This window comes from Triticum aestivum, chromosome 1B (genome assembly GCF_018294505.1).
Source record: "Triticum aestivum cultivar Chinese Spring chromosome 1B, IWGSC CS RefSeq v2.1, whole genome shotgun sequence".
In the NCBI taxonomy this organism is placed as follows: Eukaryota; Viridiplantae; Streptophyta; class Magnoliopsida; order Poales; family Poaceae; genus Triticum; species Triticum aestivum.
In genome coordinates, this window is record NC_057795.1 from 555,337,549 (window position 1) to 555,363,168 (window position 25,620).

At 46.8% G+C, this 25,620-nt stretch overlaps 2 long non-coding RNA genes across 3 annotated transcripts; one reads left to right on the forward strand and one right to left on the reverse strand.

Moving 5' to 3' along the window:
* Positions 1 to 576: 576 nt before the first annotated feature.
* LOC123137998 (uncharacterized) lies at positions 577 to 5,568 on the reverse strand. The gene is made up of 2 exons (XR_006468738.1): positions 5,178 to 5,568; positions 577 to 5,036 (listed from the first exon to the last, which is right to left on the reverse strand). It is a non-coding gene; the product is annotated as an uncharacterized lncRNA (long non-coding RNA).
* Positions 5,569 to 6,239: 671 nt separating this feature from the next.
* On the forward strand, positions 6,240 to 24,454 carry LOC123138006 (uncharacterized). 2 transcript variants are annotated; one of them, XR_006468739.1, is made up of 5 exons: positions 6,240 to 6,627; positions 7,489 to 7,585; positions 8,400 to 10,213; positions 22,507 to 22,599; positions 22,680 to 24,454. It is a non-coding gene; the product is annotated as an uncharacterized lncRNA (long non-coding RNA). The 2 variants fall into 2 exon arrangements; XR_006468740.1 differs by lacking the exon at positions 8,400 to 10,213 and having other exon boundaries at positions 6,262 to 6,627.
* Positions 24,455 to 25,620: the final 1,166 nt, after the last annotated feature.

Consider the following 25,620-nt stretch of genomic DNA (forward strand, 5'->3'; position numbering starts at 1 on the left):
TCCCATAAACCAGATCAAATTAGCCATTAGAAACGCTTTTTGTCTTTAATCCAGGATGAATGAACTTCGAATTAGCCTACTTGTCAAATTAAAACTAGGAAGTTCCCAGCAAACTGAGAATGCATTGAATTGAAGATATGTAATCCAGATCCCACTAAAGAAGCACCAATGAGAAGAACATCATTTTCTGAAAATCAATTCCACACCAACAAACCGGAATCATAATCAGTGGAGATGAAAGTAATGTAAGACATCTGGAGTAGTGTTCAGTGCAAACTATTTGTTCAAGCTTCCAGTTCAAAACCTTTAACTCTCCATTGTTTTCGATAATTCCTAGCCTCTTTCTGCATATCAAGTCATCAAATTACCCAACTACAAGTCAGGAGGCTACTACTGTTAAACCAACTCAAGTGAGAGAGCCAGGAAACTAGGTAGGATCTTTCTTTATCACCAAAATTTAAAATCTGTTCACACCAAAAATTGATTGTGTGTCATAAGATGATCCTAAGGAACTCACCAGGAAAATAGTTAAATAAACAAACTAAAGTGTGGACAACAGTATGTAGTTTGGTAGACTGACAAATCCAAGTGTGACCCCACAAATATATGGAGATCTTTTACTGCATACAGAGCTCATGTACATGTATTAGATGATATAAATTTGCAGCTAAAGATATTGCTGCTAGATATAAAATTATAGATACAAGTAGCCTAATATTAAAACCCAACTTCTGGAAACAGGCAACCAAGTAGTAATTAATAGCCAAATCAAAACTTGATAATCCCCTATACAAACTTTGAGTATGAACTGATATTTCCATTGTTGGACCCTTGTTTGAGACACTTCTAGCATTTTGTTGATTCGGAGCAAAAGATAGATCATATTCCACATGCAAGTTGAAGCAGATACTGATGGCAATTAACAGAAACCAAGTAAGATGCTTCAGGACGATTGGAAGAATCAGATGTGCACACTATTAACTCCAAACTACCACTGAATTCAAGTTCAAACTGAAAGCTGCCACAAAGACCAAATCAAGCAATATGCTTCATGATCAGGATTAATCAGAAGTCCAAACCGTCCGGGAAGCAGACGATCCATTTGCTTCACCAAGTACCCCCACCAACTGACGTTTTGCTAGGATTTCCAACTCTACAATCTTCCAATAAAACCTCCAACAGTGCCTATCAATAATGAACAGCCCAAATGTAATCGGCATACTTAAAAGTTTCTTCAAGGAAAGTCAGACCATAATTAGAACTGGACAATGAGTCAAAACAAGGATGGAGCATAGGTACTTCCTCTGTACCAAAATAAGTGTTGTGGTTTTAGTCCTCCTCTATCCAGAAAGAAGATCCTAAACAAGCTTTTAGAACTCTTCACCTCTGCGGATCAGTTTGAATACTCGAGACTTAAACAGCTAATTGGTTTTCATGTGAAATCAGAAGGTCTCCAAACAAATTATCACGTAGCATGACATCAGATTTCTTTTGTAAAATTGTCAAGTACACCTGCAATGAACATAAGACTGCCTAACCATTTTGGAGAAAGCTGTTCAACATCAAAAACATGTGAACAAATATAGCAAGGGAGATAGGGATAAGCCTGGTTTAGCGAAGTTATGAACATTCGTTTGAATTATCCTCATTGTATGCCACATCTGCATAGAACTAGGAGTTACTGACAAGATCGAATCACGAAGAATCTCCTAGAGCACCATTCCAATTATTGAGCCAAAAAGTAGTCCGGGCAAGCCTAGGCTCAAATGCTGGAGAACAACCAAAAATCCAAATAATACTCAGAACAGAAACCAAACTGCTCACATGGAGAAATCAAATAGGAGAACCAAACAGTCCAGTCATGCCTCAAGACACTTATGAATCCTCAACCATGCAGGCATGACCAACAGAAACCAAAAAGGTGACACATTTTGAATGGCTACAAGCATGGTTTGATCAATGCTACAAGCAAAAGGCAACCAAGACAACAGAAGTTTCTTCAGGAGATTACTCAGCATAAGATAATTTTTCAGTTGTAGAGAGCACCGAGTTTTTTAGGTTGTAGGATGTCCCATCTAGACTGAAGCCCCAGAGAAACCTTCGAATCTATCTATCCAACAAATCAATCTGAATGTTCAAATTGTCTCCATAAGATAATTTATATGTTGAACAAATTGCAATGAATTGCAAAGGTGTAGGGCTTAGAAGATCTTCAAACAGATAACTCCATCAGGTTGGACCTAAATAGTCAATTAGGACCTGCAACGACCAAGAGACCTTCTCATGAATTTTTGCTTTGGGGAGACGGAGCTATTATATCCTGCAAACCACACTTGCAGAAGACCAATAGAACACAGGGATCAAGAGTTAAAGGTAACAAATCGAACAACGGAGAGCTAGATCGCAAACCAAAAATATTAGAACAGATTCCGCGTCATTACCCACATGGTCTGGGCTAAAAAAGAAAATCAGGAACCACAGGAAGGGCAGGAGCAAAACCCTATATCAAAGACATGGCCAAGTAGCTAAATGAAATTAAAAGAAAGATGGCAAGAGTCTTCTTTCGGTTGTAGGATGAGCCATTAGTCAAAAGCTTCGGATTATCCTTAGATTCGTGCACCTTTGCATATGAATCTGTATTATAAAATATTACCTAGTAAGATAATTTGTAGGTTATGTAAGATGCAACGAACTGAAGGTATACTAGTAGATTTAGGAGATCTGCAAACAGATTAATCATCAGGTTGGGCTCGAGTTTCGTCAACTACAACCTGCAACGAGCAAGAGACCTTTCCATAAATTTTCAGTTAGGGGAAATGTTACTTATAAATAGCTAAAGCATGGATCAAATGATGGGCTGGAACAAGTAATACTGTCTCGGATAGGAAGTATAGCTATGGTTGACGGACGACAACACCACCAGTTCCAAACTGCAGTTATATCCTTTCTATGTCGGTATCTGCAAGATATGAGAATTACCAACTAAGGCAGAGAAAACCTAATGTCATGAGAGTTCAATAAGGTTGAAAAAGTTTAAGCCACAGAAGGAACCGCCATGCTGATGCAAAATAGGACCGCCCACTAGGCTGTGTAATTCCAATTTCTGGACAACCATCAACAGATCACTATCAGAATTGTTGGGAGTTATGTACTTTGTCACTCATGTAAGAAATAAAGATGAAATTTAGCGACAATTTGATGCTTAAAACTTTGTCAACAGGGCATGTTTGATTCTTCTTTGTTGTTTACCAGCAAAGCAAAGCACGCCTGGCCCTTCTAGTAATAATCCAAATCAGAACCTCTGGAGAGTAAATTATTGTACTTCGCAAATGAATATGTTAAAAGTCAGAATGATCGAGAATTTGAGATCATCCAAAAACGCATCACAAGTTGGAGTTGAACACCAAAACATAGTCCTCTGGAAAGATCTAACCATTTGTATATCCTCCACTCTTTGACTAATCTTTGCAGAACCACTACCCTCTTGCTTCTGCTGCATCTAAAGGAGCACAAACACACACCAAAAGCGAGATCAGCTTAAGAATCGACTAGGACCTCAAATCCACCTCATATTAGCTGATGATGATGGAACTCATGATGAGAACGAGAAGACCACACGAGCGATAGCCATTCAAATCTGACCTGCCTCAAATCCCCTTTGACATACAACACCCCATGGATCTCCACATACCAGATCCAGTCCTGCAACCAACCCATGAAAGCCAACACAAATGGACCAACCATCAAGACACTGACCTGACACCATGACACGTACAAACAACAGATAGCAATGGGCAGGAAGACTAACGCAGGGATCAAGAGTACAGATAACCAATAAAACCACAAAGAGTAGTAGATGGCAAACCAGACGATTTTAACAGATTCAGGCTCGCTACCAGCATTGCCTTAGGCCAAAATAAATCTGCAACGACATGGAGGGCAGAAGCAAAAACCTAAATCAAAGACATGAACATGTAGCCGAATTAAATAAAGATTAAAATAAGAGATTTGAGTTTTTTTCCGGTTGTAGGATGTGCCACTAGTTTGAAGCTTCATTTTTGCAACTTCGCAGCTAAATCTGAATTTGAAATATTGCCTAGTAAGAAATCTTAGTACTATAATCTAAGTTAAGGAATTGAGAAGATAGATTTAGAAGAACTGCAAACTCAGCATAAGGTAGGTTGCCTTGAGTTCGTGAACTACGACCTGCAACGAGCAAGATACCTTTCTATAAATGTTTCAGTTAGGGAGAGAACTGGATTAAATGATGATGAGTTAAGATAAAATAAAGTAAGCCTGTATCGACTGGGAAGGTCAGGTAGACAAGCTCCAATTATATCCCTTGCAAGGCACCATCTGCAAGAGCTGAGAATGACTAAGGCAGGGAAACTAATGTTTGCTGAGATATAATTATTTCAATAAGAAAGGTCCAGAAAGTTTATCCCCATAAGAAGAAACGCCATGCTGAGCCAAAATAGGACCACCCGCCGCTAGGCTATGTAATTCCAGTTTCTGGAGAGCCAGCAGCATATCAAAATCAGAGTTGTTGGGGGACTAATTGAATTGTGGAGAAGAACAAATTAAACAGAGTGATATCCCAGAAGATAAGTGGCTCGCACTAGGCCCTTTGTAATCCCAGTTTCTGGATAAGCAGCAAAATGTCCAAATCAGAGTTGTACTGTAGTAGGCTAAATTGAACCAAGAAACTAAATTAGGAGGGATTGATGTGTATTATCCGAATGCAGATCGTGTATTCCAGCCTAGGTTGGTAAGAGGTCGAAAGCTTGGATCATCCCAGAAGATTTGATCATATCAGAATCCGTCGGACTGTAACCAATCAATCGAAATAACCGTTGGACTGTAACCAATCATTCAGAATAACCATGAACAGAAATCAAACCTCCGCCGCCCCTTCATCTGTATCATCTCTCCAGATCTAAGCGCTGGCCCTCTTGGTTCTGCATCTAGGATGAGAGCACATACACCAAAAGCAGATCAGCCGGTACAACAAGAATCCACGAGGGCCTCGAATTCACCTAGTGGGAACATGGAACCGGAAGGACGCACGGGCGACCGCCGTTCAATTCAATTCAATTCAAATCTAAAACCACCGACGAGACGGACGCAGGTGACGGAACCAAGGAACCGATCTGACCGATCGAGCACGGGAAACTGACCTTGCTTCGGCCCTGGGGTCACCCGAGACCAAATCAGACGCAGAGGCAAAACCGACCAGCTCGACGGAATCCCCGATCGATCGATCCCGGAGGCGGACGAGACGGGCCGAATCCCCTGCGAGCACAGGAGGCAGAGGCGACGAGGAGCGAAATCAAACGCGATTCGAAACGAATCGAGAATTTGATGGACAAGGGGGAGGAGACGGTCGCGGAGACGCGAGGGGGCGACTCAGGCGATCGAGCGCGGAGGCGCGGCCGGAACGAAAGCTCCAAAGGAGAAGAGAGGAGGCCAGAGCGCGGGGAGGAGAGGGCGCACCGGGGCGCCTTTTGTAGACGGCGCAGAGGCGGTTTGGGGAGGGGAGGCCGGCCTGGCGCCAACCGGTTCCTTACCGGACACGGCTTCGCCGCGCTGGCGTGCCCGCCCGCCGGTTAGGCAAGGCATCATTGTGCTTTGCGGGCACGTTTTCTTTCTCTTTTTTTTGAAGGACGGGCACGTTTTCTTTAGGGGAATTGCGGGTGGAGCTGGTGAGATCGGGCTGGATCCGGACCGGGTTTGGTTTGATCGGGTGGGCGGGCGGCAAAGGATCGGGTGGGATTGGGGGTTGGGACGTGGGCCGCACGCACCGACGGACCGGGAAATTTCTGGGGTGCTCGGGAGTCGCGACGGGCCATGTGATGTGAGAGGAGATGCCGTGTGTGGCCGCCCTTGATGGCTGACCGTGTCCGCGAGCCGCGACGAAACGCGTGGATGGGATAAGAACGTGGAAACAGGCGACTGGTGCGCTGGGGGAGGACCGTTGCCCTGGTCCTAAACGTGATCCCCCGAATCAGCTGCTGTGTTTACGCGACCAATGTGCTCACTTGTTTTGTTTCAATTAATTAATTATAAGGGAAACGATATGGTTCATGCGGCGGATTACCACGCTCGCGTCCACCACCTTGCTTGGATGCCCGAAAGTACTCCCTCCATTCTAAAATAGATGACTCAACTTTATACTAAGTTTAGTACAAAGTTGGGTCATCTATTTTGGAACGGAGGGAGTACTAGTTAAGAAATCGGAGCTGCTAAAAGTCTTAGTCGATTGCCCAGCCGTTCGATCGTTGTTTGCTTGCAGATTCGCGCCGTGGCGCTTTGTCCTTTGTTTCATCCTGTGACCGGCCCGTTTACTTGTTTTTTTGTTGAGCGTTGTCTAATGTTTGGGGCCGGCCTGGATTCGTGTGAGCATGTCGCTTTTTTATGGGCTGGGGCAAAATGCTGGGGGATGCAGTAAATAAAGAGGGTGAAGAGGAAGTGGGACCCGTGGTAATTAAGAGGAGGGGAACGGCAAGTCAGCCCATTTCTTCCTTCTCTCTCTATTCTTCTCTGTCAAAGCTGAAGATCTGCAGCGGAATGAAGAAATCGATGTGCTCCTCCACAGCAATCTAGAGGACGGGCGGTGCTACTGATGGAGTAAGTGCCACCCCCTCCTTTTCTTGTTTGTTTGTTTTGTTGGCGAGATGCAGTAGATCTGAGGGGATTTTGGGTTCCATTTTTTGTTTGGATCAAGTCCAGAGTAGTCCCCCGCAGAAAAAAAGTCCAGATTAGTAGCTTGAAGCATAGAATCGCTCCCTTTTTTTAATCAAACAGTTGCATGTAGTGTGTCCTCTTTTTTGTATGATTTTTTCCTTCAGACTTTTGCCGAATCCATTTCGTGAAATCAGTAGCATGTTTGAGGATTACTATGTACTGAACCCAACCCCTCTCATATCTATTACTCAGCCTATCACTAGGAGTGGCTCAGTCCCTTATTTTGTCTTATTTTAGGTTTTGCTGAAACCCATTTAATCAGTAGCATGTTTTTGAAATCTTTTCTCTGTAAACAAGAGAGATTATTACCGAATCTATCACTAGGAGTTGGCATGTTTATTTGTTTTTGTCATATTTTTTGCTGAACCCCTATTAATAAGTAGCAGTAGCATGTTTTTTCAATTTTCTTGCTGAAACCCTATGAATCAGTACCATGTTCAATTTTTTTTGTCTGGGATCAAGATAATGATTACTAAATGCATCACTAGCAGTGGTATGTTGATTTCTTCCATGTGTTCACACATTTTTTGTTTTAATATGGTCTTTTGATAGATTCATCTTTTTATCTCTGCAACCCAATGTAAATATATTTTTGCTCATCAGCCGTCGACGCCAATGATAAATCATCATTATCTTGAAATCCTTTTTTTGGAAGCATGCAAGTTTCTCACTAAAATCATTAGCTGAATATGTATGCCTCGCACTAGCACAAATTTATGTTTGGCGCCTTTTTTATGTGCATAGGAGATGGTTTGCAGAGTTTGTCTGAGCCCTTGCAACTGCGAGAGCAGGGGAAGCAGCATCAGCATGTATGTCTGGAAGGAGTTCAAAAAGGGAGGGGGTAAGTCCACAGCCTCTGTTTCTTTTTTATTTGTATTTTTTCATTTTCTGATCCTTGTTTCTTTTTTAGTGTGTACTCATCATCATAGAATATACTGTTGAAGGTTGGTCCTTTTTTTTTCTCCATGAGTTTTGAAGCAGAGGGGAGCCCCTAGCTAACTAGTTGTTTACATTGAAATCATTGAATTTTTTTCATCTAGTGTGTTAAGCTCTTCCTGTGTGATTAGAGAGGAAAGGACACTTACTGTCAAAATAAGGATCTTTCAAGTATAAAAAACAGGGGATTATTTTAATAGTGTTTTGTAGCTTGGCTTACTTCCAGAAACCATGGCCATGATTTAACTAGCAGCAACTTCCTTTTGTGTTTTTATTAGTGTTTTGCTAGCAACAATCTTTTTGTTAGTGTTTGTAGCTTGGCTTACTTCCAGAAACCATGTCTGGTACAATCCATGGGTTGCTTTTGCTAGATATTTTTGTTTTTAGTAACTGGTTTTTACACTGATATGGCTCGTTCATGTTTAAGAGTTCAGTGTATCTCTTTTTTTAGCCATTTTGACCCATGTAGAATGTAGATTTGTAGAATTCACGAGTTGATGTTCATGTTCAACCAGTGTAGGATTCAGGTTCAATCCAAAAGTAGTTAAGAGAATTGGATAACACTCTTTATAGTTATCTGTTTTATTATTTATCTGATTCCATGTAGAATGTATAATTCAATGGGTTAATGTTTAAAATGAACTTATTTTTTACTAGTTGATCCATGTAGAAATGTAGTTAACGTTTTGTTTTTTGCTTTTGTCGGTCAAAAAACAAAGGGCTACATTTCTGTCCCTAACTCGAACCACCTACTCATATTTGTCCCTAATTTTAAAGCATGCTCAAATTTGCCCCTCTGTCGTTAGGTGCGCTTATAGAAATGCCCATCCGTGCCGTTTCCGTCCGGTCAAAGCTGTTTGACCGGTATCTGGCCGTTTCTTTGACAATTTTGCCCCTGTCTTCGTGTGTCACTTGCCGGTAGGACCCACTCCCTTTTTTTTGAAAAAAACTTTCTCTCACCCCCATCTCTCTCACACACACTTACATGTGGGTCCTAGCTAGACAAAAAAATATTTTTCTTTCTCTCACCTCTCTCTCCCTGCCGAACGACGGGCCGACGCCACTCTCTCTCAACTCCGGTGAGAGTGCCGAACGGGCGCCGCCTCTACCGCTGTCCTTCCCTGACGCCGCATCCTCTCGCCCTCGTTCTCTTTCTGCCGCTAGCCTGCTTTCTCTCTCCCGCCCTTGAGCCCTCTCCCGCAAGCACGCTGGAGAGTGACCTGCCGCCGTCGTCTGTCAAGAACGTGGCCAAGGGCAACCCCAAGCCCCGCCAATTCGCCGGGAAGCTCTTACGACATGAACGCATCCTACCAGCCTACTAATTCGACCAGAGACATCAAGGATTGAGCGCTACAACGCATCTTCCCCGCCTTCAGTCTCAGATTGCCGTCTTCGATTCGACGCCATTGAGGCACGCCGGTCGATTCCGCCTGCTCCCGGGGCATCGTGATGTACCTAAGAAGACGTGGGCTTCCTCCACAGCAAGCGCCATGAGCTCGGGTTTTCTTCCCTACGAGCTCCGAGCTCTGCCATGGCCGCCATCGTCGAAGTCCTCGCTCTAGCCTTCTCTTAGCCCGAGCGGCGTAGCCATCGTGATCCTAGTGATGGAAGATCCCCCACACAGCCTTTTTCCCTCTCCCTCCCGCTCGCATGGAAGCTCCCCCACTTGTGCCGCCCAGAGCCGCCTCGAGAATGGTCGCCGCCGTTTGTTCCGGCGACCATATGGTCCAACGACAATATCCCCGCACGCGGTAGATCGAGGGCTATCGCCTGGTCCTCTCGGTCGGCCTCCTTGCGGCCTCCCTGTGTGCCTCCGGCGTGGGAATTGGTCGTCGCCGGCGACCGTCGGCCTAAGCCACGGTTTTTAATTAAGGAAGCCTAATCCACTGTTAATTAAAAAATTATTTGAGACAATACTGATAAGCCAATGGCATGTGGGCCTAATATCTAGTTTGACTAGTCCTTTTCTATTTTTCATTTTAGTTTTTAGCCAGGACCCACGTGGAAGTGTGTGAGAGATAGGTTTTTTACCAAAACAATTGGAGTGGGTCCCATCCGTAAGAGACACAGGGAGACAGGGGCAAGATTGTCAAAGAAACGGCCAGATACCAGTCAACCCACTTTGACCGGACGGAAACAGCACGGAAGGACATTTCTATAAGTGCACCTAACGGCAGAGGGGCAAATTTGAGCACACTTCGAAATTAAGGGCAAATATGAGTAGTGGGTTCCAGTTAGGGACATAGATGTAAAAGACCCAAAAACAAATAGGTTGTGCCATGCAATGAAAGGGTTCATTTCAACAACCTGACGGGAGATAGGCTGACATTCAAGGCAAACAAACTTACATACACTGTGAAGTGTCAGCGCAAGTAGAGTGCATTGTATGGGAGATGGTGGAGGAAGTTTGTTGCAGACAACAAGCTGGGGAAAGGTCAGATGGTTTTGTTCTACTTGGACCAGCATTCACCAAGGGCGGTTGTTTGCGTGGTCTAGTTTGGAAACAACACTGAAGATGTTGGGGGAGGATCAGGTTGTTTTCTGAAACCCTAACTTTATACTTGACTATCTTCTTCTCGCTTAGCAGCAGATCCCCATTTCTCCATGCACATTCCCTTTTTATAATGTTTTTTTGTACCCGTTATTTTTTAGTAAAGCATAGTTTCCATTTTGTCGATTTCTTTCCTTCAACAAGGAGATTAGACTACCGGGTCTGACTCATTTGGTTTTAATTATTTCCATTCTTGTTGATGGAAAAAAATGCAGTTAGGCAATAGTAGTTTTTTTGGGGTCATGTTAATTTGTAGTAGATGTAGTTCATCTCTTTTTCCTTTTCTTGGGATAAGGTGTTAATTAGTAGTAGATTGTGACGCCCGGGTAATCAGGCTACAGTAATCCCATGTTAATGATGCCACGTCACCTCGGTTATTGTTGATAATTCCATGTTAGATCGAAACGGATTCAAATTCTAAATTTGAATTAAAGTTAAAATTATTAAAGTTTTCAAAAGTCAAAACTAAAATGTTCGATGTGTTGAAAATATTCCCTAACTATTTGTCATGAAGAAACCATGTTTTTATATAAGGCCTATATTTTTTTTAAATGAGCTAAAACAGTAGAGAAAATAAAGAAAAAGGAAAACAATAAAAACAGAAAACAAAACTACAAAAAAAAAGAGAAGAGGCCCCCTGGCTAACTGGGCCAGACGGCCCAGCTGGCCATCCAACCAGACCGGCCCAAACCCCCCTCCATATCCCCTCTAGGGAAAACCCTAACTCCCCCGACCGCACCCCCCACTCCCCACGACTCTCCCCTCCCCCTCCCGATCTGATCTGGATCGGGGGCTCGATCGCCGCCGCCAAGACGCCGCCCGGAGTGCCCCCTCCCCCGCCTGAGGACCCCGTCGCCCTCCACCTCGCTCCCTCATCTCCCTCCCTGCCCGATCTGGATCGGGGCAGCCCCCCCCCCCCGATCCCATCTCGACGCCGAACCGCCATCGCCGCGCTCGCCTCGGACGTCGTCGTCTCCACCACCGCCGCCCTCTTCGTCGCCGGACCTCCCCGACTCCTCCTCGAGCCTACTTAAGCACACCTACAGGGCTCGGTGAGCTCCGCCGTCCGTTCCCTCCCTTCTCCTCTGCTCCCATCGCTGTGCAACGCTCGTAGTCGCCGCTGGCCGCCGCCTCTGTCGACGCGCTCACCGCGCCTGTAGGTGCGCCCGGTCGTGCACGCCCTCTCCTCGACGCGCCCGGGGCGCGCCCCGCAACCGCCCGCGCGTGCGCAGCCTCACCTCACCAGCGATGCGGCCTCGCCGGCCTGCGCGCCCGCGCCTCCCACTGCTGCAGCTGCCGTGGCCTCGCCCCTCACGCCAGCCCGTCCGCACGGCCCCACTCCGGCGGCGCCTCCTCTGTCGCCCGCGAGCTCGCTCGTCGCCGGCCCCGCACTTCGTCTCCCCACGCCGGCCGGCCACCGCGGTCGCCTTGGCCACTGGCCTCGCCTCGCCACACTCCGTGCGGGTGAGCGCTCGCCCCGGCGCCCGTCGCCCTCCTGCCCGCTAACCCGTTAAGGCCCCCTGGGGCCACTAACATGGGGGCCCCAGCCCCAGAACGTTTTGTTAAAAAAAAGGAATTAAAAATAATATATAAAATAAATAAAATAAATAAATAGATAATAATAATTTAATTAAGAAATTAATTAAGTTAATTAATCATAATTACATTAACCTAACTAACTAATTAGTTTAATTAAACAGTAGTTAGATTAGTTACACACTAATTAGACTAAACAGTCAATGACTAGTGGGACCCACACGTCAGTTGACCAGTCAACATCTCTGTTGACTGCTGACGTCATGCTGACGTCATGATGACGTCAGCAAACACTGTTTTGGATAATGTTGAATTTAAATAAATAATTAAAATCAGAAAATGATTTAAATCTTTAGAAAATCATATCTTTTAATCCGTAATTCGGATGAAAATACTTTCTACATGAAAGTTGCTCAGAACGACGAGACGAATCCGGATATGCGGTCCGTTCGTCCGCCACACACCCCTAACCTATCGAACCCGCAACTTTCCCCCTCCGGCTCCTCTGCCCGAAAACACGAAACCCCGGGAATACTTTCCCGGATGTTTTTCCCCCTTCACCGGTATCACCTACTACCGCGTTAGGGCACACCGAACACCGCGTATTGCCTTGTTATATTTTGTGATGCTTTGTTTGCTCTGTATTCATTATTTCTTCCCCCTCTTCTCTCCGGTAGACTACGAGACCGACGCTGCTGCTGACCAGTTCGACTACGGAGTTGACGACCCCTCTCTCTTGCCAGAGCAACCAGGCAAGCCCCCCCTTTGATCAACAGATATCGCCTATTCTACTCTATACTGCTTGCATTAGAGTAGTGTAGCATGTTACTGCTTTCCGTTAATCCTATTCTGATGCATAGCCTGTCATTGCTGCTACAGTCATTGATACCTTACCCGCAATCCTAAATGCTTAGTATAGGATGCTAGTGTTCCATCAGTGGCCCTACACTCTTGTCCGTCTGCCATGCTATACTACTGGGCTGTGATCACTTCGGGAGGTGATCACGGGCATATACTATATACTTTACACTGTTACATTACCTGTGATACTGTACGGAGTTGGGGGCTGAAAGGACAGGTGGCTCCATCCCGGTAGAGGTGGGCCTGGGTTCCCGACGGTCCCCGACGGTTACTTTGTGGCGGAGCGACAGGGCAGGTTAAGACCACCTAGGAGACAGGTGGGCCTGGCCCTGTTCGGCGTTCGCGGATACTTAACACGCTTAACGAGATCTTGGTATTTGATCTGAGTCGGCTACGAGCCTATACGCACTAACCATCTACGTGGGAGTAGTTATGGGTATCCCGACGTCGTGGTATCAGCCGAAGCACTTCAGACGTCAGCGACGGAGCGGCGCGCACCGGATTGGAACGTAAGCCTGCTCTTGTATTAAGGGGGCTAGTTCTGCTTCCGGCCGCCCTCGCAACGTGCAGGTGTGCTATGGGCGATGGGCCCAGACCCCTGTGCGCTTAGGTTTAGACCGGCGTGCTGGCCTCTCTGTTTTGCCTAGGTGGGGCTGCGACGTGTTGATCTTCCGAGGCCGGGCATGACCCAGGAAAGTGTGTCCGGCCAAATGGGATCGAGCGTGTTGGGTTATGTGGTGCACCCCTGCAGGGAAGTTAATCTATTCGAATAGCCGTGATCTTCGGTAACAGGACGACTTGGAGTTGTACCTTGACCTTATGACAACTAGAACCGGATACTTAATAAAACACACCCTTCCAAGTTCCACAGACAACCCGGTGATCGCTTTTCCGCAGGGCGACGAGGAGAGGATCGCCGGGTAGGATTATGCTATGCGATGCGACTGGAGATGCGCTTGGAGATGCTACCTGGATATGCTACTTGGAGATGCTACTTGGAGGACTTCAATCTACTCTCTTCTACATGCTGCAAGACGGAGGCTGCCAGAAGCGTAGTCTTCGACAGGATTAGCTATCCCCCTCTTATTCTGGCATTCTGCAGTTCAGTCCACTGATATGGCCTCTTTACACATATACCCATGCATTTGTAGTGTAGCTCCTTGCTTGCGAGTACTATGGATGAGTACTCACGGTTTCTTTCTCCCCCCTTTTTTTCCCTTTCCTTTCTTTCTGGTTGTCGCAACCAGATGCTGGAGTCCAGGAGCTAGGAGCCAGCGTCGACGACGACTACTACATTGGAGGTGCCTACTACTACGTGCAGGCTGACGACGACGACCAGGAGTAGTTAGGAGGATCCCAGGCAGGAGGCCTGCGCCTCTTTCGATCTGTATCCCAGTTTGTGCTAGCCATCTTATGGCAACTTGTTTAACTTATGTCTGTACTCAGATATTGTTGCTTCCGCTGACTCGTCTATGATCGAGCACTTGTATTCGAGCCCTCGAGGCCCCTGGCTTGTATTATGATGCTTGTATGACTTATTTATGTTTTAGAGTTGTGTTGTGATATCTTCCCGTGAGTCCCTGATCTTGATCGTACACATTTGCATGCATGATTAGTGTACGATTAAATCGGGGGCGTCACAAGTTGGTATCAGAGCCGACTGCCTGTAGGAATCCCCTTTCCAACTCCTCGGCCGAAGTTGAGTCTAGCCATTGCAAAACTTTTACTAACTTGGCTGTGTGCCTTACGGGCCCACGTCGCCATTGGGTGGTATTAGGATCTTTTATTCCTCGACCTATACTCTGGGACTCTTATTTCTCTTCTATTCGGGTTAAATGATTTTTGCTAAATCCAACATTAGGATCTCGTTATCACTTTCACCCGGAGAGCCCCTTATTAATGATGATCGTCTGCGGCACGTGAAGACCCTGAAGATACTCTCCGTTGTTAACCCGAGAACTTATGTTCATCGCATTTGCAATTCCCCTTCCACCGTCAACCCTTATGGATAACTACTTGCAGTTGTTATTCTTACATTCATCCCCAGTTGGTCTTGTTATTACCAGATACCTCGAAACACTCGTCGTTGTCTCGATAATCCTTTGAGCTTATCGCCTTGCTGTTCCTTGTCACCTGAATACCCCTATGGATAATTCTCGCACTTATCGAGTATCCGCTCATCCCCAGTTGTTCATGTGTTTCACAAAAGTCTAAATACTATTCGATCTTCCGAAAATCCTCTGGAGCCTTTGGCTCTTGAAATTCTTGCTTGCTCGCATTATGGTTAATCCCATAAGTCTCGTAGTCTTATTGACATTCCTTGTCATTATCATTTTGGGTCTAATGACTCAATATGTTTGCGAATACACGCAATCATCATTGATCCTTATAAATTACCTTTCCGGCTGAGCTGCCATTCTTTTAACTGGAATTGGTTCTCGACCAGTCCAATTGTCGTTGATTGTATCCCTAATTCTATTCAGCTTATCCATTCTTGATCAGAGCATTTGCTCCTGATCCCTTGATTTGAAAATCATAATTACTTTGCTAATTAAGCGTTGAACTATTCAGCTGTTCTATAAACCGATGCATTTGCAATCTTTCTTCCTCTGATTGAGTATCGATACTCATATCAGCCCCATCGTGGATCGCCATATCCACTGTTGGATTATTATCTGACAGTGTCCTTCATAATTAATCACTTTGTGAGTTCCTTCTCCGATACATAATGCCTTTGGTAAATTGTATCCTTTCCTTTTGCCAACCATGCTCTGCTTTCGAGCTGGTGGTATTTACTATTGAAGCTTGTGGTATATGTTTCCATGATACCCTGCCGGGTTGAACCTATGCCTTCCTTTATATGTGTGAACTCGGAAGTTTTCACGAGTCGTACTCATCTGGTATTTCACCAGGTAAAACTTTCAACACCAATGCCTTTATCAAAGCGAGAAGTGAATGGAAGGTTATACATTGAAGAAGTGGGAGTCGACCTTGAACTTTGTGTTCATGCCCATGGACACGATGTAGATCCTATCATGGAAACTTCTTGTAATAATAACTATTTTCTTGATAAATATCATCTGGTATCTGTGAATTGATCCTACGCAACCGTGGTTCCGACCATGTTGTTCTCCCTTGATTCTATTTCTCAGACAAGTTAGAGTACTTGTCTTCTGCAGAGCATTACCCCAGTCCAACCTCTACTTTGATCTGTCGTTGAGTGTTACCCCTGGTATCTCGAGATTATCATGGAACTGCATAACCTCTTATGAGTTCTTCATCAAGTGCTACCTTCCCACTGATCCCAATTTTTCACGGGCTCTGAGTTATTAAACACTCAAAGACACCGATAACTGAACCAAGTCCGCACTACGGTTCAACAACTCTTCAGTAAGCTTCTATAAGTACGAGTTTGAACCCGATCACGCCATTCCTAGCCTGTTTGGCTATATCATTGACGTGATGATTCTAACCGTGCTACCTGGTCCTTATTCTCGGAGCACCAATTTTCGACGATGAGCTAAGCTTACGTCGATCTTCCTCGTCTTAACACTTCGCCTTGAACTACGAGCTTGTTTCGAGTTTGTGTCATACCCTTGGTTTCAGTAACCTTTCACTTCATCATTCCTTTGGCTTGATGCCATCGCCGACCGATTACATCTTCATGAAATCTCTCAACAATTGTGTCGTGATCATCATCGGCATTCTGAGCTCTTCCAGGATGTCAATTGAGTTCATGATGAGAAATACCATCCTTGCCCTCGATGATTAGTGTTATCATCGACCACTCTACTACCTTTCCTCCAACACAGACTTGTTCTTGTTTTGTGTTGTACCTTGAGTTCCTTGCTACCCAGCATTGTTCTTCTTTACCTTGGATATTACCACCTTTTATGTCAAGAATGTCGTGGGAATTACACCACCTCTTAAGAATTCTTGGTATGGTGATACTTCTCACCATCACCATTCTTTCTTGGGTCCTCGTGTTGATTCCAACCGGGGTACCAACAAGTGGGCGGTGCTGTTTGGATTCTGCCCTTCTAGGAACCCTCTTGCTTTGAAGTTAATGGTTGGCCATTCATTCTTAGACTATTGATTATTGAATCACCATTTCCGACGTCGGTCGTGCAACCCAACCCATATTTCGGACGCACCTTTCAACCAATGTTTAATTGTGTATGTTTTCCTCGAGCATATTTCCTTATATCATTTGATCTGACCAATGTTATCTCCTTGTTCACTTAATTGTGGACATCCATCTTTTAGGAATCTCGGTGAATTGCCGTTGAGTTCACCAGACACCTCCTTGTCCTCTCCTTGGGTTAATGATGGACTCTTGATAACGGAAATCACTTCACAGTTCATTTCCCCGAGAATCTTACAATGTCATCTCGTCAATTTGCGTTGCACCTTTTCTTCTCAGGTATCCTAAGTCTGAGGTATCCTGACACCAACCGGATCTGAATCTCGGTCAGATATGATGGTTGGGACATACCTCCAAGAGTTGTAACATTGATCTCTACGTGACCCGGTAACATGATGTCATGCCTAGCACCCCCCCCCCCCGCTGGGTGGAGGACCTATCGTTATAATTTCTTTTGCAAGGACAACCATTCTTCCTGGAGGAAATTGTAAGACTTATTCTACAAGTTATTCCTGATGGATCCTTCGTGTTTCCAAAGTCTGATCTTCACCTGAAGACCTTGTCAATGCTATCTAGAAGCATGTCAATGGTACTCCGATTTTCAACAGGAACATTTGAAGCACGATGCTAAATTTTATTTATCATTTATCCTAACACCGTTGTGTGAGTAATGTCATGAAATTTCTCTCCCCTTACCTGAAAGGGTTTTCTACCTTATATCCTATCAAGGATATCATGCTCTGCTTGTCCTTGGGAAGGATATACCCCTGAAATATGTGTTTAAACACATTTTTCCTTTCCATTTGTTCTGTTTAACCTGAGGATCACATTTTCTTTTCCATTGGTTTGTTTAACCTTTCTTGTGATCTATCTGATCTAAACAGTAAGATTCTTCTGCTCATGTAAACACCTCGGTGTACAACTCTGCCAGTGAGACCCTGTTTCTATTGTTGATGACATTTCGGTAACCGCCGATGGATGAGAACTTTGCCTCTTGGCCCGCCTCGTTTCAACGAGCAGGAAAATGGTTCTCTTCGTCCCTCGCCCTTGGTACCAACATTGTTGTCGACATAACTGACATGCTACTCTCTGACATGCCTTGCTATCATGATCGTGCAAAACGTCACCGCCCTTCCTACTGTTAATCCACATGGTGGGCCCATAACCCACAGTTTCACAGGATCGAAACCTGACTCTCCTGTACAACCCCTGTTCCCAAAGTTATTCCTCGCGAGTGGACTCGTATGTAATTCACGGACCGCCGTCCCAAGTGATCTATTTTGGTATCAGACGCAATACTTATTCTCGTTGCCCTGAACCCCTTTCACCTGCTGATTAGGCATCGAACACTTGCCTATCCGTTTGAAACTTCTCATGGTACCTCCTTACTTTGCTCTCGATATTTTCTTAAGATTCAATTCGAGAGTAACTTCCGCCACCTTCCTCGGTGTTATCGACCAGATAGTCAACCTTGTAGAGGTCTGTCCTTTTGAAGCTACCCCTTATCCTTTCCGTAAGTACGATGAAGATCCCCAAGGAAGGACGATAACTTCATCATGATGACCCGAAGCGGAGAACTGAAGACATCAATGTAATGGATCGACCTCTTCGAGAAGAGCAACCAAAGACGAGAAGATTCGTTAGGATTTCGTAACCAGACCTTTCCCCCTAGTCCCCCTCTTAAATCTCGGGACGAGATTTCTTGTAGTGGAGGAGATTTGTGACGCCCGGGTAATCAGGCTACAGTAATCCCATGTTAATGATGCCACGTCACCTCGGTTATTGTTGATAATTCCATGTTAGATCGAAACGGATTCAAATTCTAAATTTGAATTAAAGTTAAAACTATTAAAGTTTTCAAAAGTCAAAACTAAAATGTTCGATGTGTTGAAAATATTCCCTAACTATTTGTCATGAAGAAACCATGTTTTTATATAAGGCCTATATTTTTTTAAAATGAGCTAAAACAGTAGAGAAAATAAAGAAAAAGGAAAACAATAAAAACAGAAAACAAAACTACAAAAAAAAGAGAAGAGGCCCCCTGGCTAACTGGGCCAGACGGCCCAGCTGGCCATCCAACCAGACCGGCCCAAACCCCCCTCCATATCCCCTCTAGGGAAAACCCTAACTCCCCCGACCGCACCCCCCACTCCCCACGACTCTCCCCTCCCCCTCCCGATCTGATCTGGATCGGGGGCTCGATCGCCGCCGCCAAGACGCCGCCCGGAGTGCCCCCTCCCCCGCCTGAGGACCCCGTCGCCCTCCACCTCGCTCCCTCATCTCCCTCCCTGCCCGATCTGGATCGGGGCAGCCCCCCCCCCCCCCGATCCCATCTCGACGCCGAACCGCCATCGCCGCGCTCGCCTCGGACGTCGTCGTCTCCACCACCGCCGCCCTCTTCGTCGCCGGACCTCCCCGACTCCTCCTCGAGCCTACTTAAGCACACCTACAGGGCTCGGTGAGCTCCGCCGTCCGTTCCCTCCCTTCTCCTCTGCTCCCATCGCTGTGCAACGCTCGTAGTCGCCGCTGGCCGCCGCCTCTGTCGACGCGCTCACCGCGCCTGTAGGTGCGCCCGGTCGTGCACGCCCTCTCCTCGACGCGCCCGGGGCGCGCCCCGCAACCGCCCGCGCGTGCGCAGCCTCACCTCACCAGCGATGCGGCCTCGCCGGCCTGCGCGCCCGCGCCTCCCACTGCTGCAGCTGCCGTGGCCTCGCCCCTCACGCCAGCCCGTCCGCACGGCCCCACTCCGGCGGCGCCTCCTCTGTCGCCCGCGAGCTCGCTCGTCGCCGGCCCCGCACTTCGTCTCCCCACGCCGGCCGGCCACCGCGGTCGCCTTGGCCACTGGCCTCGCCTCGCCACACTCCGTGCGGGTGAGCGCTCGCCCCGGCGCCCGTCGCCCTCCTGCCCGCTAACCCGTTAAGGCCCCCTGGGGCCACTAACATGGGGGCCCCAGCCCCAGAACGTTTTGTTAAAAAAAAGGAATTAAAAATAATATATAAAATAAATAAAATAAATAAATAGATAATAATAATTTAATTAAGAAATTAATTAAGTTAATTAATCATAATTACATTAACCTAACTAACTAATTAGTTTAATTAAACAGTAGTTAGATTAGTTACACACTAATTAGACTAAACAGTCAATGACTAGTGGGACCCACACGTCAGTTGACCAGTCAACATCTCTGTTGACTGCTGACGTCATGCTGACGTCATGATGACGTCAGCAAACACTGTTTTGGATAATGTTGAATTTAAATAAATAATTAAAATCAGAAAATGATTTAAATCTTTAGAAAATCATATCTTTTAATCCGTAATTCGGATGAAAATACTTTCTACATGAAAGTTGCTCAGAACGACGAGACGAATCCGGATATGCGGTCCGTTCGTCCGCCACACACCCCTAACCTATCGAACCCGCAACTTTCCCCCTCCGGCTCCTCTGCCCGAAAACACGAAACCCCGGGAATACTTTCCCGGATGTTTTTCCCCCTTCACCGGTATCACCTACTACCGCGTTAGGGCACACCGAACACCGCGTATTGCCTTGTTATATTTTGTGATGCTTTGTTTGCTCTGTATTCATTATTTCTTCCCCCTCTTCTCTCCGGTAGACTACGAGACCGACGCTGCTGCTGACCAGTTCGACTACGGAGTTGACGACCCCTCTCTCTTGCCAGAGCAACCAGGCAAGCCCCCCCTTTGATCAACAGATATCGCCTATTCTACTCTATACTGCTTGCATTAGAGTAGTGTAGCATGTTACTGCTTTCCGTTAATCCTATTCTGATGCATAGCCTGTCATTGCTGCTACAGTCATTGATACCTTACCCGCAATCCTAAATGCTTAGTATAGGATGCTAGTGTTCCATCAGTGGCCCTACACTCTTGTCCGTCTGCCATGCTATACTACTGGGCTGTGATCACTTCGGGAGGTGATCACGGGCATATACTATATACTTTACACTGTTACATTACCTGTGATACTGTACGGAGTTGGGGGCTGAAAGGACAGGTGGCTCCATCCCGGTAGAGGTGGGCCTGGGTTCCCGACGGTCCCCGACGGTTACTTTGTGGCGGAGCGACAGGGCAGGTTAAGACCACCTAGGAGACAGGTGGGCCTGGCCCTGTTCGGCGTTCGCGGATACTTAACACGCTTAACGAGATCTTGGTATTTGATCTGAGTCGGCTACGAGCCTATACGCACTAACCATCTACGTGGGAGTAGTTATGGGTATCCCGACGTCGTGGTATCAGCCGAAGCACTTCAGACGTCAGCGACGGAGCGGCGCGCGCCGGATTGGAACGTAAGCCTGCTCTTGTATTAAGGGGGCTAGTTCTGCTTCCGGCCGCCCTCGCAACGTGCAGGTGTGCTATGGGCGATGGGCCCAGACCCCTGTGCGCTTAGGTTTAGACCGGCGTGCTGGCCTCTCTGTTTTGCCTAGGTGGGGCTGCGACGTGTTGATCTTCCGAGGCCGGGCATGACCCAGGAAAGTGTGTCCGGCCAAATGGGATCGAGCGTGTTGGGTTATGTGGTGCACCCCTGCAGGGAAGTTAATCTATTCGAATAGCCGTGATCTTCGGTAACAGGACGACTTGGAGTTGTACCTTGACCTTATGACAACTAGAACCGGATACTTAATAAAACACACCCTTCCAAGTTCCACAGACAACCCGGTGATCGCTTTTCCGCAGGGCGACGAGGAGAGGATCGCCGGGTAGGATTATGCTATGCGATGCGACTGGAGATGCGCTTGGAGATGCTACCTGGATATGCTACTTGGAGATGCTACTTGGAGGACTTCAATCTACTCTCTTCTACATGCTGCAAGACGGAGGCTGCCAGAAGCGTAGTCTTCGACAGGATTAGCTATCCCCCTCTTATTCTGGCATTCTGCAGTTCAGTCCACTGATATGGCCTCTTTACACATATACCCATGCATTTGTAGTGTAGCTCCTTGCTTGCGAGTACTTTGGATGAGTACTCACGGTTGCTTTCTCCCCCCTTTTTTCCCCTTTCCTTTCTTTCTGGTTGTCGCAACCAGATGCTGGAGTCCAGGAGCCAGGAGCCAGCGTCGACGACGACTACTACATTGGAGGTGCCTACTACTACGTGCAGGCTGACGACGACGACCAGGAGTAGTTAGGAGGATCCCAGGCAGGAGGCCTGCGCCTCTTTCGATCTGTATCCCAGTTTGTGCTAGCCATCTTATGGCAACTTGTTTAACTTATGTCTGTACTCAGATATTGTTGCTTCCGCTGACTCGTCTATGATTGAGCACTTGTATTCGAGCCCTCGAGGCCCCTGGCTTGTATTATGATGCTTGTATGACTTATTTATGTTTTAGAGTTGTGTTGTGATATCTTCCCGTGAGTCCCTGATCTTGATCGTACACATTTGCATGCATGATTAGTGTACGATTAAATCGGGGGCGTCACATAGATGTAGTCCTAGTGAGCTTTTTAAATGCCATTGTCTTGTATGGGCTTTTTTTAACCACAAAATGCTTTTTTTGGAGGTAATCCTTATGTGGAAAGCATCTTCTTCCACTTTGTTATATCATTCGCGCGTGAACTTTTTTTGTTTTGCATCTATTGCAACATTAAGTCAATAGTAGAGCTCAATTTTATTTCAAGAAATGCATGCATTTTTTTCTATTTTTGTGTTTGTTTTCGGCAGTATGATCCCTCACAACATTATACTTTTTCTTGTCTTACTCCACCAACAGGAATGGCGTGCCCCAGTTTGCCACGCATACTGCGAGAATGACAATGGTCGGAGCTTCGGCATCTATGTCTGTGATGGCAATGGAATCTTTCCGGTATACCCTTGTCCACAATTTTCCTTTCTTTTTCTGTTTGTTCTTAATTTTTTACGTTTATTATTTTTCTGTTTTTTCAGATCGTCCCATGCTCTACAAGGAACAAGTTTGCTCAGTTGTCAGGCGCTTATATGAATTTCAAAGCGCACAACCACTGGTATGTTGTGGATGTGTACAGGGGGCACAAACTACTCGCCTTGGTGGTGATGATTGGAAGAAGTTCATTGCGGACTTCAAGCTGGGCCATTGGGAGTTGGTCCTTTTCTGTATATGACAGTACGGATGCCCAGAGAAGTTGTCGGAGAGGGCGGCGGGGAAAAGGTGGGGGGGGGGGCAATTGCATGTCTTCTAACTTGGTTGCAACTGGGGCTGTGTTTTGTCAGGCATCAACAAGAAGGTGGGGGGTGTCAGTTGCACGTCCCACACTGGTCATGTAACTTCAAGTGCCCCCCCGGCTGCAATTGCATGCCTTCCACCATGATTGCAATTAGGGATTTGTTTTGTTAGAGGGGCCGCGGGAAGGAAGAGGGGTCAGTTGCATGTACAACTGTAGTCATGCATCTGCATGTCTTCTTACATGGTTGCTACTGGGCTTTGTTTTGTTAGAGGGGGCATCGACAAGGGGGGGGTCAGTTGCATGTCCCACATTAGTCATGCAACTGCAAGCATTGCCCCCCGACTGCAACGACATGTCTTCCAACATGGTTGCAACTAGGGCTTTGTTTTGTTGGAAGGGGAATCAACAGGAGGGGGCAGTTGCATGTCCAACCATTGTCATGTAACTACATGTCCTCTAACTTGGTTGTAACTGGGGCTTTGTTTTGTCAGAGGGGCCATCAGCAAGAAGTGGGTCATTTGCATGTCCCACACTAGTTATGCAACTACAAACGTCACCCTCGACTGCAACTACATGTCTTCCACCATGGTTGCAACTAGGCTTTGTTTTGTCGGAGTGGGCGGCTCGAAGAGAGGAGGGGGGCAGTTGCAGGCCCAAGTGTAGTCATGCAACTGCATGTCTTCTAACTTGGTTGCAACTGGGGATTTGTTTGGTCAGAGGGGCCGCAGGGGAGAAGGGGGTCAGTTGCATATCCCACTCTAGTCATGCAATTGCTAGCGTCGCCCCCTGACTAAAACTGCATGTCTTTCCAACATGGTTGCAACTGGGCTTTGTTTTGTCGGAGGGGGCATCTGCAAGAAGGGGAGGGGGAGTTGCATGTCCAACCGTTGTCATGCAATTGCCTGTCTCCCAACATGATTGCAACTGTGATTTGTTTTGTCAAAGGGGCGGTGGGGAGAAGAGGGGCCAGTTGCATGTCCAACTGTAGTCATGCAACTCCAAGCGTCGCCTCCCCCCACCCCTGGGTTCGCAGCTGCATGTCTTCCAGCATGGGTGCAACTGGGTCTTTGATATGTCGAAGGGAGCGGTGGGAAGAGGGGCGGGGTCAGTTGCATGCCCCACACTAGTCACGCAACCTCAAGCACCCCCCGATTGCAGTTGCATGTCTTTCAACATGGGTGCAACTGGGTCTTTATTTTGTCGGAGGGGTCAGTTGTGTGCCCACACTAGTCATGCAACTACATGTCTTCCAACATGGGTGCAACTGGTGCTTTGTTTTGTCGGAGGGGCCGACGAGGAGGGGGCCAATTGGCATGTCCAAATGCATTCATAGAACTGCATGTCTTCCAACACGGTTGCAACTAGGCTTTGTTTTGTTGGAGAGGGCGACCAGGGGAGAAAGGGGACCAGTTGCATGTCCAACTATACTCATGCAACCGCAAGCGTCACCCCCACCCCACCTTGATTTCCACTTCATGTCTACCAACGTGGTTGCAACTTGGGCTTTGTTTTGTCAGAGGGGGCAGCGGGGAGGTAGAGGGGGGGTCAGTTGCATGTCCCACTCTAGTCATGCAACTGCAAGTGTTGCCCCAAACTGCAAATGCATGTCTTCCAACATGGTTGCAACTAGGACTTTGTTTTGTCGGATGGGGCGGGGGGAAGAGAGAGTGGGCCAGTTGCATGTCCAACTGTAGTCATGCAACTGCATGCCTTCCACCATGATTTGCAACTGTGGCTTTGTTTCATCGGTGGAGGCGGCGGGAAGAGAGAGGGGGCCAGTTGCATGTGAAACTGTAGTCATGCAACTGCATGTCTTCTAACTTGGTTGCAACTAGGCTTTGTTTCATCGGAGGGGGCATCAGCAAGAAGGGAGGATCAGTTGCATGTCTCACACTAGTAATGCAACCGTAAGCGTCGCCCCCCGACTGCAACTGCATGTCTTCCAACATGGTTGCAACTAGGGCTTTGATTTTCTCTGAGGGGGCGGCGATGAGAGAGAGTGGGCCAATCACATGTCCCACACTAGTAACTGCAACTGATGTCCGCCAATCGCAATTGGGGATTTGTTTTGTCGAAGGGGATAACGAGGAGAAGGGGTCAGTTGCATGCCCCACACTAGTCATGCAATTGCAAGTGTCCTTGCTAGACTGCAACTGCATGTCTTCCAACATGGTCGCAACTAGGGCTTGTTTTGTCGGAGGGGGCGACGGGGAGAGAGAGGGGGCCAGTTGCATGTCCCACACTAGTCATGCAAGGAGGCTTTGTTTTGTCGAAGGGACATGCGAGGAGAAGGAGTAAGTTGCATGTCTCACTCTGGTCATGCAACTTCAAGTGTTGCTCCCCGATTGTAACTGCATGTCTTTCCAACAAGGTTACAAATGGGGCTTTTGTTTTGTCAGAGTGGGTAGCGGGAAGAGACATTGGGCCAGTTTTGCATATCCAGTCGTAGTCTTGCAACTGCATGTCTTCTAACATGGTTGCAATTGGAATTTTGTTTTGTCGGAGGAGCCGTCGAGGAAAAAGATGGGGCTAGTTGCATGTCCCCGGACTACAACTGCATGTCTTTTCCAACATGGTTGCAAGTAGGTTTTTGTTTTGTTGTTGGATGGGGCATTGATGAGAGGGGACTAGTTTTTGTAGAGCAGTTAAGATACCTCCCCTCTCCCTCGCCTCTGCTCACCTCA